At 37.8% G+C, this 16,433-nt stretch overlaps 1 long non-coding RNA gene across 1 annotated transcript in view; it reads right to left on the bottom strand.

Moving 5' to 3' along the window:
* Positions 1 to 9,108, bottom strand: part of LOC138923220 (uncharacterized) — a 49,519-nt gene extending 40,411 nt beyond the window's left edge. Inside the window, exons 1-2 of the long non-coding RNA XR_011436537.1 lie at positions 8,791 to 9,108; positions 5,990 to 6,089 (exon numbers count right to left, since the gene is read on the bottom strand). This is a non-coding gene — a long non-coding RNA (uncharacterized lncRNA). The remainder of the gene's footprint in view (positions 1 to 5,989; positions 6,090 to 8,790) is intronic.
* Positions 9,109 to 16,433: the final 7,325 nt, after the last annotated feature.

Genomic DNA, 16,433 nt, shown 5'->3' with positions numbered 1-16,433 from the left:
TGGGAGTCACATACTCCTCTGAGAGAGAAGGATCTGTACAAGTACCTTTGAAAATTATTTGTCAAACTCTACTCCAGTTGGTCATATGCATAAACTTTCACCCAGAAGTTCTACTCCTGAATATGTACCCAACAAATCTGAATACATATGTTTACCAACAAAACATGCAAGACTGTTCACACCAACACTACTCTTAATACCCTCAAATTGAAGACAACTCAAGTGTCCAAAAATAGAATGGATAAATTGTGGTTTATTCATGTAATAAACTAGACTGAATTGGGAACAAATAAACTGCTATTAAAAAAAAACCATGACTCTCACAATGTTGAACAAAATAAGTCAGACACCAAAGAGACATACTACATGATTCTATTTATATAAAAGTTCAAAAATAGGCAAAATTAATCTGTGGTTTTAGAAGTTAATGATTCTTGTTGTCCAGGGAGAATGGTAACAAATAACCGGAGAGAGAAATGAGGGGAATCTTAGGGGGCAGGTAATTTTTGTTTCTTGATCTATGTGTGTTGCACGAGTGTGTTTCCTTTTTGAAAATTTATCTGGCTATAAACTTAATATGTGTACTTTTTGGTAATAATATGGATTATATTTCAAGGGAATACATGCTTAGTAAAAACAACAACCAAAGAAAAACTCTGAAATTATTCTCATTTTAGTAACTCTTGCAGAAAATTTCCACAAAAATAACCCTCTGCTATGGTTAGAGCCCATGTATGCTTCACAGAGCACTGCTTGTATTTACATACTCTAAGATTTGTAAGCTCTCGGCACATGGATTGAGTTTGAGAGGACAGATGCTTTATTTGCAAATGCATGCCCTCTTGTGCTGCAATCAATGAGCCTGCTAAACAGGCTGCATACAGTAAGGCCTGGGATTTATAGCTGAGCTGTACATGCGCAAGAAAAAGATGGAAAATATGGGTCTAACCAACTATCACATGGTGATGAAAGAGCCAAAATATGTTAAACTCATTCAATGTTCAAGAAAAACAGAGGAGAATGATTCAAGAGTCCTTGTGGTTGGGCCTGCAGGAGAGGTGGTCTCAACTTCCACTTCTATGACCTTTGTATTCCTGTAAGCAAATACTCCCCTCAAAAAGAAATATTAAATTCCTTTTATGTGATCAGTCCTGGCAAGGCACTGTGGAATATATAAGCGAAGACTTGACTGATATGGTAGAAATACCTTCTGGCCTCAGGAGACTCACAAGACAATCCTAGCAGTTGTGAAAGACCAACAAGCATCTTGCCTTCTACTAAGTTGAACTTTAGGTATTGAACTTAAGAAATATGCCACACAGAAATCACCTGATTTTAGATTTTCCAGAGAATTTCAAGATGCCCTTCACAGCAATCTCCTGACACCCACATGAACTCACACCTTGAATTTTATGTAAGGTGTTCATTGTAGTATATTTCCTCTGCCTTCTTCTTAAGTTTGTGGGGGTTCTAAGATCATTGAATAGAAGCTTGGTTCTCAGAACCAACAAACAAATTCGTAGGGAGGGTTGGGTCTAAGATAAAGCCACAGACCTGATACATCCAACCTTATCTTCCAACTCAAAATATTGTCCAGGTATGTTTGTAGCTACAATCAAGGCTGCAATGTCAGCAGCCAACTCTCACATGCAGCCTGAAGACTTCACCATAGCTGAGTGAAGCTTATGCTTCCTGCTCCTTTGATAAATGTTGGAGAACAACCCTAATACCTGATTAAATTAGGCAATGGGTCTGTATGCTGTGCTAGAGGTTGGGGGACAAAAGAGAGCCATTTTTATTTTGTTGAAATGTTAAAATATAGGAAGAAATTGAGAGTTACCAGGTCAAGGAATGTTAGCTGTAGGTTACGTGATCAATAGAAGCTCCAAATCTCATCAATTCCTCATATTATATACACACTAGAAATCTAATACAGGAGCAGCGATGCTGATGCAGCACTAACAGAAATGGAAGCAGGCTTGGAGAAGTCTTTATCTTGCATAGAGTAGCAGATATAGTTGCCTTCACTGCATGCAAAAATATACTAAATTTTGGCTGCATAATGTTTCTTCTGTAAAATTTAAATTATCCTTTCTTGTTTGATGACCAGTAAATGAGCCATGACATGCCACCACTGGGAACTACATCACAGTGTAGAGAATTCCTGGCCAACTAAATCCCCTCAGGGGTAAGCACAAGTTCAAAGAGAGCACTCATCCTTATGAACAGGAAGACATCAACAGTGTCATCCAGGATTTTCTCCTTTACCAGGAAGAAAGAAGTAAAAGAAGGAATAAAAGATATTAAGGAAAATTTAGACAGGAGGAAAAACTCCCATAGACTTAGAAGTTTGTATACTTTATTTCTCTAACCTTCCACTAAATTATTTTAAAGTAGTCTGTCTACAGAATTTCTCTCAGAAAATCATCTATCAAACTTGTTAACATATACACATGTATTTTTTTGTTTATATATACATATGTATGTATACAAGTGTAGATATATATTACAAATAAAACATACATAAGATAAACTAATATTTAACTTATGTCCATAAAGAAACTGATGTTTGATGATGAAGCTAACAGATTCTACAAATAGGGCTTGGATCATCAATGCGTGGAATTATCTGTATAGAGAGATAGGACTAATGAATCAGGAGGAAATGGTATGTACTTAGCCAATATACTGAGCTACGTAATAACAACAACAAAAATAATAAACAGTAAGAACAGAGGGAGTTGAGGAGTATGTATAGATTCAACAGCATCCTTAAGGAGGATTTTGACTCTAGGCATACAGGTGACGCTTCAGACCAGACCATAGGCAATTACAAGGATATATCTGGCAAGACTCCTGGGAGAAGTTTCCCTCCCCACACCAGGCTTGGTGTGCAGGAAGTGCGTGGAAGTTTTCTGGGGGGAGTTTTATTCAGGGACTCAGCCCTCCTTATTAGTCCTCAGGTGAGGGACTCCCCAGGTACCTCCACTAAGATCACCATATCAGGAGCCTTGGCTGAGACATTTTTCTCCACTTTGACTCAGTACCTTTCCATTTATAGCCCTTCCTCATATCCCCCCTCTCTGCCTATGTGTCCATAAAGAGACAGGATCCTTTTCTTCAAGGCTGCTCTATAGTGAGACAATTCCATTCTGTCTGTGCTGCATCCACTGACCCTTTCCTGGAACTGTTCTGTGGGGATAAATGGAACACTGAGGAGCCAGTGCTTCATTTTGCCTCTTGCTTGCACTGTCGTAGTAAGTGAATAAAGGTTTGATTGTTGCATTCTGTTTGGCCCGTTGTCCTAACTGACCACCTTGACAATTGATTGATTGACAAAATTAAAAAGCCTGCAAGTGACTTCTACTTCCAGCTAAGGCAGAGTAGCTTTTGTCAAGCCATTCAGAGAACTATTAAAGTTGGAAGAAAAACAAAAATAGCTGCTTGAAGGTGTCAGAAAGCAACTGAGAGGGTCAGGATTAGATGGGTCATGAGCCCCAAGAGACTGGCAGCACAATGAGGTAACCAGACATTCTCCATCCTTTTCCCCTGAAGGAATTTGTCATTTTTAAGCATCATTGGTCTGAGAGGATAATCAAAATTGGGGGATCTGAGCTTTCAGCAGTCTCACAGGGTAGGGATATAAAAATTAGAAACTAGTATTATCAAGGCCAAAATTTTGGAGGAAAGGAAACCTAGAGGAGGAAGCCTGATATTCAGCCTCACTTTTTTACTCAGGGCATTTTCTCATTCCTAACTTTCATGGGGCCAGAGGGCTATAAGCCAGCAGAAAGTGGAAGTTCAGAAACTGGAAAGTTAAGCTGAGCTTCTGATAGTCTCATAGTGCTGTGAAGACAAAAACTGGAGCAGAGAGAAACAAGGAGTTGGAGCCCTGATAAAACCTAGGTTTTCAGCTGAGAGGATGAAAAGGCTACCTTGAAATGGTCACAGAATTCCATTTAGAGCATCTTTCACCAAGACTGAGCCCCATCTTGAGTCATTTGAAAAGCTAACTGGATTAAGGCAACGTTCTCTTACATCAGCTCCCTGCCAGGAGAACACCAAATCCTCTCTGGATAAACATAAGGCCTCAGAGACTCTGAAAAGTCTGGTCCGTATAGACAGAAATCAGTTTAAAACAAGAACATCAGATAAGCCTGGAGACAAGGCCAAGATCAAAATCCAATAAAGACAGAGGAGAGAAAACACGAAACAGAAAAACAAACCAACCCCACAATAAAAACAGATCCAGATCTGGAGTTTTCACATACAGTTTTTAAAATAATTGAGATTTTGATTTTGTAAAGGAAAGAGATAATAAGATAAGGAATTTTACCAAAGAATTAGGTTCTATAAAAACTATCAAATGGAAATTATTTAACTAAAAATATGATATGTTAAATAAAAAATCAAGTAATTTGTTTAATTGCATATTCGACACAGCAGAAGAGAAGACAAATGAGTTGGAAAAGAATCCAGGACAAAATATCCAGACTGAAGCTCAGAGAGACAAAAAGAAAGAAAAATATAGAAAAGAGAGCAAGGACCCATGAGCCATGGTGAAAGGATTGAACAAACGCATTTTGGAATCTTCGTGGAGAAGAAAGGAAGAATGGGGTAGAAGTAGTATTTGAAAAGATGTTGGCCAAGACATTTTCATAATTGATACAGACTACGGACCCAAGCAGGGTAATAAAAGAAAAACATATCGAGCTACATGATATAAATAAATAAATTAAAAAGAAAACTGTTAAAAAACAAATGGAAAGACAAACTCTTTAAGTCACAGGGAAAAGGGTTACTTTAAAAAAAGTAACAAAAAGATAGACAACTGACTTCTGAATGAGACAATGTATACAAGAAGGAATAAGAAGTTATCTTGTACAATCTAAAAGAGAATAGCTGCTAGCCTAAAATTCTATACCAAGCAGAAACATCCTTCAAAATTAACTCAAAATAAATGATTTGAGGCAAATAAAAACAGGAATTTTATGCTAATAGTCCCAGATCTATCCAAAATAATAAACAAATTTTTTTTGCATAAATGGTATTAATTGGTGAAGAAATGGTATTAATTATAACCACGATAATGCAGGAGGTAATAAAAAGCAATGCTTGCATAAATGTGTGAGTAAATTTAAATTATATTTGTTATATACAAAATAACTAAAATGTCTGTGTGATATAAATTTAAAATTAAAATACAGTACAACAATAGCACACAAGTAAGGGAGGTAAATGGAGATAAAAACTGATGAGATTATTTAATTTTTCTAGGGGATTCTAAAATTTACCTACAATTAAAATCTTAATTGTTATATGATGCACATTGTAATGCTGAGGTGAGGATAGGCCTCAATTAACATTAGAAAAGTACATCACTCTAGTTAATAGAGGGGAAAATATGATAATGATGATGGTGATAATTATAATGATAATACTTTACTAATGCAAATGAAGTCAAGAAAAAAGGAGACAACAGAAAACCAAAGAGAAAACAAAGAACAAATGGGAAAAGTAGACATAAATATTATTATGGTATCTTTAAACCCAAACATACTAACAATTACAATAAATATAAAAAAACTAATAATTCCATTAAAGGACACAGACTTTGAGGCAGCATAAAAATTATGATGTTTCTAAGTGAAACATCTTAAGGTGCAGAGAGCAGAGGATGCAAAAAGATATTGCTCTGTAAATACTAATCAAAAGAAAACTTAGGCAGTTGCATTAATATGAAACACTATAAACATTAACACAGTAAGTATTACTGGAATTATGGAAGGATATTTCATAATGACAGAGTCAATATACCAGGAAGATATGATAATTCTAAATTTGTTAAAATTCAAAAGACTGACAATACTATTGATGAGCGTGTCGAGTACTGGAAATCTCACTTCATATATTGCTATTGGGAAAGTGAACTGTTATAACTCTTGAAAAACTTTTTGGCAATTTCAGTTAAAGTATAACATACGTTTACCTTATGACCCAGCAAATCCACTGCTAGGTATATTCCCAGAAGAAATAAAAGCAGATGTCTGCTGAAGAACAACGAAAGGAAGGTTCACAATAGATCCAAACTGAAAAAAAGAAAAAATCTAAATATCTATCAGCCAGAGAATGGATAAATAAATTTTGGTTTATTTACACAATGGAATAATAAAAATTAATTAAAGTGAAAATTCTAGAGCTACATGCAATGATATGAATGTATCTCATAGGCATAGGATGCGTGAAAGAAACTAGACACAAAAGAGGATATATTACTTGATTTCTTGTCTATGAAGATGAAGAATAGGTAAAATTATTCTATATAACAGAAGTCGCAAGATTTTGTGGGTGACTGCATATTGCCTGGAAAAGGATACAAGGGAGGAAAATGGGGTGCTGGAGATGTCTGTATCCTTCATCTACGTGGTGGTTACACAGGTGTTTGTGTGTGTATGTGTATATATATAACCAAGCTCTACACTGAAGATTCATGCATTTTATGTACACATCAACTAAAATCCACACAGAAAAAATAATCAGCAAGCAAATAAACAAATGCAAAACTAATTATATGAACCACTTAATTTGAACCACATTCAAGGTGTGCTTCCAATGCCACGTACACACTGATGTTTCTGGATGGAAATCCATGTAAATTCAAACCATATCCAACTCTCAAGGCCCAATTCAAGCTCCCACTTCTCTTTGTAACCTTCCTTGAGTCCTCAGACTTTGCATTCCTGTTCTCCGCCTTAAATATCTTTAATACTTACAGTGACATTCATCTACCTCAACTTTACTACACACTAGTTTACAAGGCAGTAATGAAACACCTGTCTAACTGAATTATTATGTTATTCAACAGAACAGAGGATCAATAATTCCAACCTGTGTCCAGTGGTGAACTAAAGGAACAAAAACTTGCAGCAAACTTAGCAAATGTAAATAGCCCCACACAGCTGTGTTCTGCTCAGATGCCTGGACCGAATGACTAATCTTTGGATTTTTGAAACTTCAATGAGAGAAAACATGTGCATATACACTTTGCATTTAAACGTGATACACATTTCTAGCTCTCAAGAAATAAAGATATCAATGTTCCTTTAAGAAAGATTATTTGTATTTGAAAAACAACATCAAGAAAACAAAAATATGTAAATAAATTTTTTTATTCTAATGGATAAAATGCCAAATCCGGCCCAAAAGGTCTTTTCATTTCCTTGGATCCACATCTCCATGTCAAAAAAAAAAGAATTTTTGTGCAAATTGAAGTCACAGAGTATCTGCATGCTAGGTGACTCTTACCAAAATGTGTCTTTGCTAACAGAGAAGACAAGGATGGAAGAGGAGTGTGAATCCTCTTTTCCACATGGTCTCTTAAACTGAGTTTGTCAGTGAAGGATGGGACTTAACTGTATGCTTTTAAGTGAGACTTTGCTAGCCCTGGGCATCAGCTGATCTGTGTCTAGAGAGTAGAATGGAGTGCCATTCTTCCCACCTCCGTTTGGAACCCAGATCTGCTCTAACACTGAGGATAAGTGGTTATGATGAATAATACATTGTTCTCATATATTTTATGGGATTATTTATGTTATATAGGAATGCTACTGGTATATTTTTATTTATTTGTATCTGGCTGCCATATACTATATTATTTGTTCTTAGGGCATCCACTAGCTATGTACCCAAATAGTCCTTTCACTGCTTGTCACCTTTCTAAGAGTTAACCCATGCCCACTTCTTGCTTAATCATCTTGACTGCAAGAAACATTTTAACTAATTGTAAAGGAAATGATGTTGAGATTGCTGAGTACTTAAGGGAATGATGGCTTTGGGTACAGAGGTACTAAAGGCAGAGTGACAGCTAGGAAGCTACGGCAGTGACAACTTAGACTCTATGAATTATGACTTAGATTAGGATGCAAATTGAAGAGAAAGAAAATGTTATAGGTCAGAGATATTTTACACAAGCAATTAGCTATATTTGTTTACATGAGTATAAAACAAACAAAATACGTAGACCTCACACCTGAAATATATGATCCAATTCAGTGGTTCCAAATCTGACAAGTCATTGGAATCAATTCTAGAAGTTTTTCAGAACAGATTTCTGGGACTGACTGGTTCAGATTTCTTAAAATTTCTTAAAACAGATTCTATGAATCTTTATATAAAAGTCCTTTTGAAGGATAATCTAAATTTGGGAAGCAAATTAACAATGACTAAAGAATTTGCCATAGTTTAATCATTACTAAAATGTATTTATCAGGAAAGAATTTAATGGAAAAAAATTAGTTTGAATTCCCAGTTAAAAAATTGTTTCTAAGAATTTCATGCTGAGAGAGGTTAGTAGATATTTGAATTTTCTTCTATAGCTCTATGGACCAGCATTCTAACTACAAGTAAAACATCTTATAGGAATTTATGTCTGTGTGTTTTATTTTTCATTGTCAAAGGAGCTATACAAATGCTATTTAATTTGCTTTCACAGCCTGAAAATTAATAGCCAAAGCTTACTGAGCATTTCTGTATAACTACATACTAGGCTGAACACTTTGCGTGGATCACCACATGGAATCCTTACAAGAACCCAATAAACAGGTATAATCAATGTCCCTGTTTCAGACCAGTAGATTCCGCCACTGAAGCTTACAGAGACCAACAAATTGTCCAAGCAGATAAAATTAGCAAATGGTTCAGTCAAGACTCAAGCTTATAGAATCCAGCACAAACCCAGGCTGAGATCATTGCACCAGCTATATATCCCACACTCTTCAGTTGGAGACATACCTAACATGTCCCTTGTGTTGCAGTTGCAGCCAGCAGGAGCAGTAAGCAAAGCCATGCAAGTAAGGTTCTTTTGCTTTCATTTCCTTTCAGATGACTTGCTAGCCGATCCCACTGATGTGTAATTACAGAAAACCAATGTGCTTTTCACACTTCCATATTTTCAAATATTTAGTTCTCGCCCATAAAAATATCTGTTCTTGCCATGTGGATGTGATAAAACTCAAATCATGTTTCAGCCGTCCATCAAAACAGGGTATGGCATCATGCTTTCACAGAGAGGATGGTGATCGTCTGGGTGTGCATAAACAGCTCCCTGTAAGAGAGTGAAGGGCCTGCAATTGCCCTAGCATGGCCCAGTTTCAAGGCTAGGGGAGTGACACTGACAGTGAATGTAATAAGAGCCCTGTTCTGCAAGTGCCTCTTATGGAAGCCTAGATGGCAGCATTACCTATGGGTTTGAGGCCTCAACAATCTATACTTGCATAAGCTTTCTGACATTACCCAAGAGAAATACTCATGGGCCTCTGCCCCTAGTCCTTCTTCCCCAAAAGTTTGGACTTGGCTTAGCCAAACCTATTCCCCTGCTCATGGGAGAAATAGACAGGCCTTTGTATTATTAGACACAAACAACAAAAAAGGACGGAGCCGGGCATTAGACTTGGTCTTATGATCTGAGTTCTAGTGCCACCTCTTGCTAGTGGGTCCTTGTGATTTTTCTGTTTTTCATATACTCTATGTAGAAAGAGTTCTTCCCTCCCATAAATGCCTGTTACAAAGCAGAAAAAACCTGGTGTCACCTACTTGTTAAGGAAAGTATTTTTGAGGTCCCTGAACTATAGTAATAAATGCTATTTTCTCTCTCTTTGCCAGGCACTGTTTCTTACAAGCATTTGCTTGTACTATGTTATTTAAGTCTCATTACAACCCTATAAGGTTAATACAACTTGTATTTCCATTGCACAGATAGGGAAATAGGTCCAGGGTTAGTAAACATCAAAGTCATGATTAAAACCAGGAATTGTGTTGCTAGAACCAATCTTCTTAACTGCTCTTCTATACGTCTCATCCACCCCAAACATTAGGCTGTATTTCAACTCACTTTACCAGACAGCTAGCATCAAATGTTTAAATATATTGAGCTATCTCCAACAGGGCTGTTCTCTGCCAAGTGCTGTCTATAAGTAGTTTTCAGGCTACTCTAAAGTGAAGCAGATTAAAACAGGTAAGGACATAAGGGGTATATAATCAATCTCTATCAACTTCATATATGAATCCCAAATAGATAGTAGAGAAAATTTGATGCTACTCCGTAGAACATCCCTGCTCTTTGTACACCCTCAAAATGTCCATTCATTATTAATGCTCTGATCTGCCTGCATTTATTTTCCCAATTCCACCAAATAGCTAACCACTGTTGCTTTAACTTATTTTAACCTAAACCATTTAAAGGCAAAAGCATTCAAATCAAAAAAAGCACTAGAACAAATTGTGATTCCAAAATACTATAGGGGAGTCCTTCAGTTTCTATTTTATTGGATGCAATTATCAAATTAAAAGCATTCTTTTTTTTAAAAAAAGATTGGCACCTGAGCTAACAACTGTTGCCAATCTTCTTTTTTTTTCCTGCTTTTTTTTCTCCCCCAAATCCCCCCAGTGCATAGTTGTATATTTTAGTTGTGGGTCCTTTTAGTTGTGGTATGTGGGATGCCACCTCAACATGGCCTAATGAGCGGTGCCATGTCTGTGCCCAGGATCTGAACCCTGGGCCGTCGAGCCAGAGCACATGAGCTTAACCACTCAGCCACAGAGCCGGCCCCAAAAGCATTCTTTAATATACTGAAAGTCTGCCCATGTGTGTTCGATTCCCAAACCTATTTGGCTTTGCATGGGGAGAAAGCCCTCAAGACTGATCTGAGGCATAGCTAGAAACTGCTTTTTCTACCATCCCCACCTTTCTAAAGATAGAAAGTTCCACATATGCCAGGGCACAGTCAAGTGGACATTCTTTTCCTAAAAAAATTATGGTTCTAGTAACTTCTAGGGGTTTTTGGAGATAAAAGGTAGAGTGTGATACCATAAGCATAGAATTATATTCTAACTTCCTTCCCTAGATTGAGAACTCTTCATGGGTTAGGATCTAAATTGATTTGTTTGTATATTATCAGTTCAAAGACTCAGAGTAGGTGGTCAACTCTTTGAAACAAACTTAGCATGCTTAGCGTCCGTGTACCTTCCTACAATGTCATCTATTAAAGATGTATTGAACACTTACTGTACGCCGGGCACTGACATCAGACATGTTTATTGTTGAATCCCCTGAGTACTCATAAAAGAGGTGATGACAAGATTTTTAAATGCTCAGTGAGATTTGAGTGTCTAAAACTGGAGAATTTTCAGAAAAAAAATTGGTATACTTTGGCAGCACAAAGAGACAAGGAAATAAGACAGCATGTTTTGGAGATAGAGAAATGTACCCCAAGAGACTAGGGTTGAGTATCCAAGGTAAACATCTCAAAAACACAGGTTCATAGTATTCAGTCTCCAAGGAAGCTATGACATGTGGTGGGTAAAAAGCACAGGCTACAGGACCAGGAGATGCAGAGCCAGCACTGAGCCTATCTCTGTCTGAATCCCAGCTATGGTACCAGTGGGCACATAATTTCTCTCAGCCTCACTTTTCATATCTGAAAGTGGAGGTAGTACCGTGACCTTCTCAGAGTTGATAGGGACACTAAGTGAGTGGAAGTATGGAAATACAAATACCTTTTCTAGCTTAGCCTGGTAGCTCCCATTAGTTGAATGTCTATTGTTTCTAAGTTAGGCATGGTGGGCCTGTTCTGTCCAGAACATGACATTCTTTTAAATATAAGAATGATTATGATGTTGATGAGGATGATGCAGAGTCAAAATTCAGGAAATTCTTCTTTTGTTATTGTCGAGCACTTTTGTTTATGGTTTGGTTCTAAAGCTATGACACCACGTTCAAAATGTGTTCACTCCCCTACGGTACCAGCCAAAGAAGGAAAGCATCAGGATCAAATAGTTTCCCAGTCCACAAGTAGATAAGGGAGGCAGCGTAGCAGTAGAGCTGAAGTTGGATCTTGGCTCTGTCACTTACTAGCTCCATGTACTTGGGTTAGTCTTCCAACTGTCCTGAGCTTCAGTTTCCTCATCTATAGACTGGAGGTGGAAGCAAGCCTCATTCACAACCGTCATGATGATGAGGTAATGTATAAAGTCACATATAGAAGTTCCTTTCAGTTGGGTCTTTAACATGTTGTCAGTATGATGACTGTTGCTTTAGAGCGATCACAGATACTCCGGTTCTCTCTCAATCTGGACCACATAGCATTGCAATTCCCTACTCAGGTACTCATTTTGGTAAATGAATGTAAACAGAAGTGCTCTGTTACTTCTAAGTGGAAGCTTTAAGAACCAGAGTGAACTGAGCTCTGTTCTCTTTCTTCCTCTGCCACAATGACCATCGATGGGCCTGTTCCATTAGCCTAGAATCAGCCAAGAGAATGCCGTGGAGAGGCACTCCCATCTGACTCTCAAGACATGGACTTTTGCTATCTTAACCCACTGAGGTTTGAGCTTTGTTCATTAATGGAGCCTAAACTAGTTTACCTTTTCTGACATTATTATAATTATTGAGAGGAACCTCACCTTTGCTTCTGAGTGCCTTCCAAAAAGAGTTGATACTTGTTTGGTGAGGTAATGTCTATTAAACTGCCACTTAATAATAATAATGATAATGGGATTAGCTTTTGAAGACATTATATAATGTTCTTTGTGATGCAGTTTCCTTATATAATTAGATTTAATTCTCATAATGATCCCATGAAGTGAGTACCATTACCCCATTTTACACATGAGAAAATTGAGACTGAGACTTGAATTTGCATCTTGACACACCCCCCTAACCAATTATTTGTGTGGTTTGGTCCAAATTACTTAAATTTCCTGTCCTATTACAAAGTATTTCCTTCTCTGGGCCTCTAAAGGATGGCTCCAGAATCCAGCGTTATGCCATGGCTGAAACATGAGAAGGTCAAATAAAATAAGGAAACAAAACTATTTAGAAATTTATATTTAGTTTCATTATTGTTCATAAAGTTTAAGCAGATTCATTTTTTTTAACCATTTTTGCATTTTATTTCCATTTTCTTTTCCTTTTCTTTTTTAAGAGTCCTTTCTTTGTCAGAGACAGTTCATTCTCGCTTTGGGCTTATACTGGCCAAAGCAGAGTTAGATGCTTACAAGTGGAAGATGATTCATAATGATTTTTCTATTATCTGCCTCTTCCTATCCATGCTTCTCCTTTTGTTTTGGACATTTTTCTACCTGAAAGGTGGTAATTTAGCAGAAGTCATTGCAGAACTTCCCTCTATCATATCGATCTCCATAGGGATGTCTGTAGTTAAAAAGAAAGAAGGGTCGTTTTCATTTTCCAGACGTACGCCGAACAATTTTCAACCTCCTACTTACAAAGATCTACATCCGTACAAGCATAGGCCACACTCTGCTGTCAATCTGGGCTGAGTGGGGCTCAGTTCTGTTCAAAGGGCATTAGAGAACACAGTGTCCTCAGTAGCGGGGAGGGTTACAGGGAAGAGAATCTGTTGTGGAGAACTCCAGACTTCTGCGATTCAGGAATTAAAGTCAGACTATGGGAAGTTCGCCACATTTGACCAACATTTTAATTCACTCACGTTTAATACGCAGTGCTCTCTGTCCTGGCCAATGGCACATCTAGGAAACAGCATACATCCCATTTGGTATCTTAGATATCCTCCACCAGGATCCTGACCTCCCCCCTTCACATCTTCAACCTGTCCCCTGTAGCTTGTTCCCTGCCCCAGGATTAAAAATAGAACCTAGACCTCCCACCCTAAAACTATATGACATATTTAGCTAGTGGTGAAAACAGATGCAAAGGGGTAAGTGGGCCTGAGTCAGACATCTATGGCAGTGCACCGAGCTGGCCTGAGTGAAGTATTTAATAATGTCCATTGTTTAAAAAAAAAAAGAAGAAAAGAAACCTGATTATGTATGAATGGTCTAGCCTACTGCTCCACTTAAGATATTTAAAAAGCATCTATTTTAATATTTCTCAAATAACCTGAGAAACTGCAAAAAAAAACCCTGGAATAAAAAATTACTCCCATGGTTTGAGGGAGGCAGGGAATATGTACACACAGGACACACACACACCAGGTTTATCTAAGAATATCAACCACAGGCAGATGACTCAACTACAACCTTATACGAACATCCAAAATCTCCCTCAGAGAAGTGAGGCGACTTTGATCTTGACCCATCTTCTTCCTTTTCTCCCTAGAGGAGAATTGTCTTTCACTTGAAGGAAAGCAGGGCTGTTTTCTGAATTGTTATTCTCTAGAAGCCAAGCGCGGCAAGAGTCCTTCAGCAAAGCCCCACTGGTTGTGCACTCGCTACTCCTTTAGCGTTGTAACCTCCTTCTGCCTCGCTCAGGAACCTTCTTACATGTGGCCAGTGGAGCAATATAAAGCCATGGAAACCCAAGAGGGTGACTCCAGGAGCTGGTCAAGTGTGTGGCTCATGGGGACTCTGTAATGATCACTTTGTCCTCTTTGTTTTTTCCTTAGAACAGAGTCGACAGATCTGCCACAGAACATTCACCAGGGAGAGAATATTTAATGGGTGAAAACTGTTTGCACGATGCTATTACAGTAATTGTAGTGAGTGAGGCTATATAGAAAAATAAATACCTTTCCTCAAATTTTTGAATATGCAAAAAGCCCCACATGGGATGTGGACGTTTTGTTGGACACACTCATTCACTGCAAATCCCAGTGAAGACAAGTTAAATCGCAGCAGATGGCTGCTTTGAACAGAGGAAAGGCCATGGAAGAGAGTCTTTCCTGAAACCAGGATTTTCCATAAGACATGCAAAATCTAGCTGTGAACCTAAGAGAAAGAAGGGAGATGGGAAAACTATTGACTTCACTAAACTTTTAACCTGAAATCACTGGGAAAATCCTGAAGCACCTGAGTTTACTCAGAAATGACTGAGATTGTAGGTTCTGACATCAAGTAATATACGAGTTCAATAGAGAGGTTAAGTTGAGTTTCAGAAAGATAAGAAGATAGTTACTTTTTTTCTTTTGCACTTTGGAGTATATGTCTTAAAAAATGTTATAACTGCTATATATTGAACTGAAATTGACGTCTCTTAAATTTCTCTTTATCGTACCTTCTGGAGTCATTAAAAATATTCTCTTTTCACCTGACAGCTCTGCAGAAATTGGAAGCTAAGTCTGATGCCTTTGTTAAGTCCCTCCTTTTCCAGGATGAACATGGTCAGAATAATCCAGCTGATAATTCAATTTCTTCGTTTCCAAAACTTTTAGCATGTCGGTTTCTCTTCTGCCTACACACTGATTTTAGACAATCCTCTTAGGACAGTGGATGACAAACATTTCCTGAGGAGTTTAAAAAATAATACCACGGCTTTGGCCCCCACCTGCAAGATTTTTTGATTCAGTTCCTCTTGGGTAGGGCTCAGACTTGAGGAGTGTTTAAAACTTCATACATGGTAGTAATGTGCAAATGCTCTTAGAGCTTAAAACCCAGACTTGAACACAATAAACAAGATGAGGGTAAGGTAGGTAACATGACCATTTCCCTTTCCCTAGAGGTTTCCCTAGTTCTTCATAAAAGCTGCCCAATATAGCATTTTTCCCATGGCAGCTACCCAGCTAATTGTATTGCCCAGTCATCTAGTCTCTCTCTCCTTCATCCTTTTCTGCTAGTGAAGTTATTGGTTCACTTAAACCAGTATTTATCAAGATTACTCTTTGTATCCACAGTGTCTAGCACACTGTGTCACTGTTAGTGTGCTACACAAAGATGACATAGGCATATGTCACATCATGGAGGAATTTACGGTCTGGTAGGAGAGACTGATAAACAGATGACTTCAGTACAATGAGGCAAGTGCTATGATAGATAAAACTACTCCAGGGATGCTGGAGGAGCACAAAAAAGGGGCATGTACCATATCTGGGCAAGAAGACATTATAGAGATATTGAAGACATAGCATGAGTCAAGGCAGGAGAAGAGCTGGACATACATCTGAACCTAGGAAAATTCTGGCCTGGAATCTGAAAAGCATAAGCTAGGTGCTAACCATTTCTGCAAAAACTGATCATCAAAGTATCATGTTTCCAAATAAGGAAAAGAATTGTGGTCCCAAGGTAAGCCAAATAAGTATAACAATCTAAAACTCCCGGGCTGTTTAGCTAACACTCTCTCTTATGGTACTAGATCAGTGTTTCACATACTGTGGTAATGAGCATCCTAATCATCTGGAGATCTTCGTAAAGTCCAGATTGTGATTCCACAGGTCTAGGATGGGGTCTGACACTCTACCTTTATGATGAGTTCCCTCTTGAAACTAATATCACTGATCCAGGGACCACCTATTGAATAGCAAAGTACTATAGAAACACCATGAGAAGAAAGGAAGGCTCCATGTTCTGAATGTGGGTAGCAAAAGCATAACTGATTCTCAGAGGATAAATCAACCGAGCACAGAGTCGGAAGCCTCATCAACACAATAAGAAAGGAAATTTTCATGAATTGATTCTAATTTGCT

This window comes from Equus caballus, chromosome 1, assembly GCF_041296265.1.
Source record: "Equus caballus isolate H_3958 breed thoroughbred chromosome 1, TB-T2T, whole genome shotgun sequence".
In the NCBI taxonomy this organism is placed as follows: Eukaryota; Metazoa; Chordata; class Mammalia; order Perissodactyla; family Equidae; genus Equus; species Equus caballus.
This window is presented reverse-complemented; position numbering and strand designations above follow the sequence as displayed.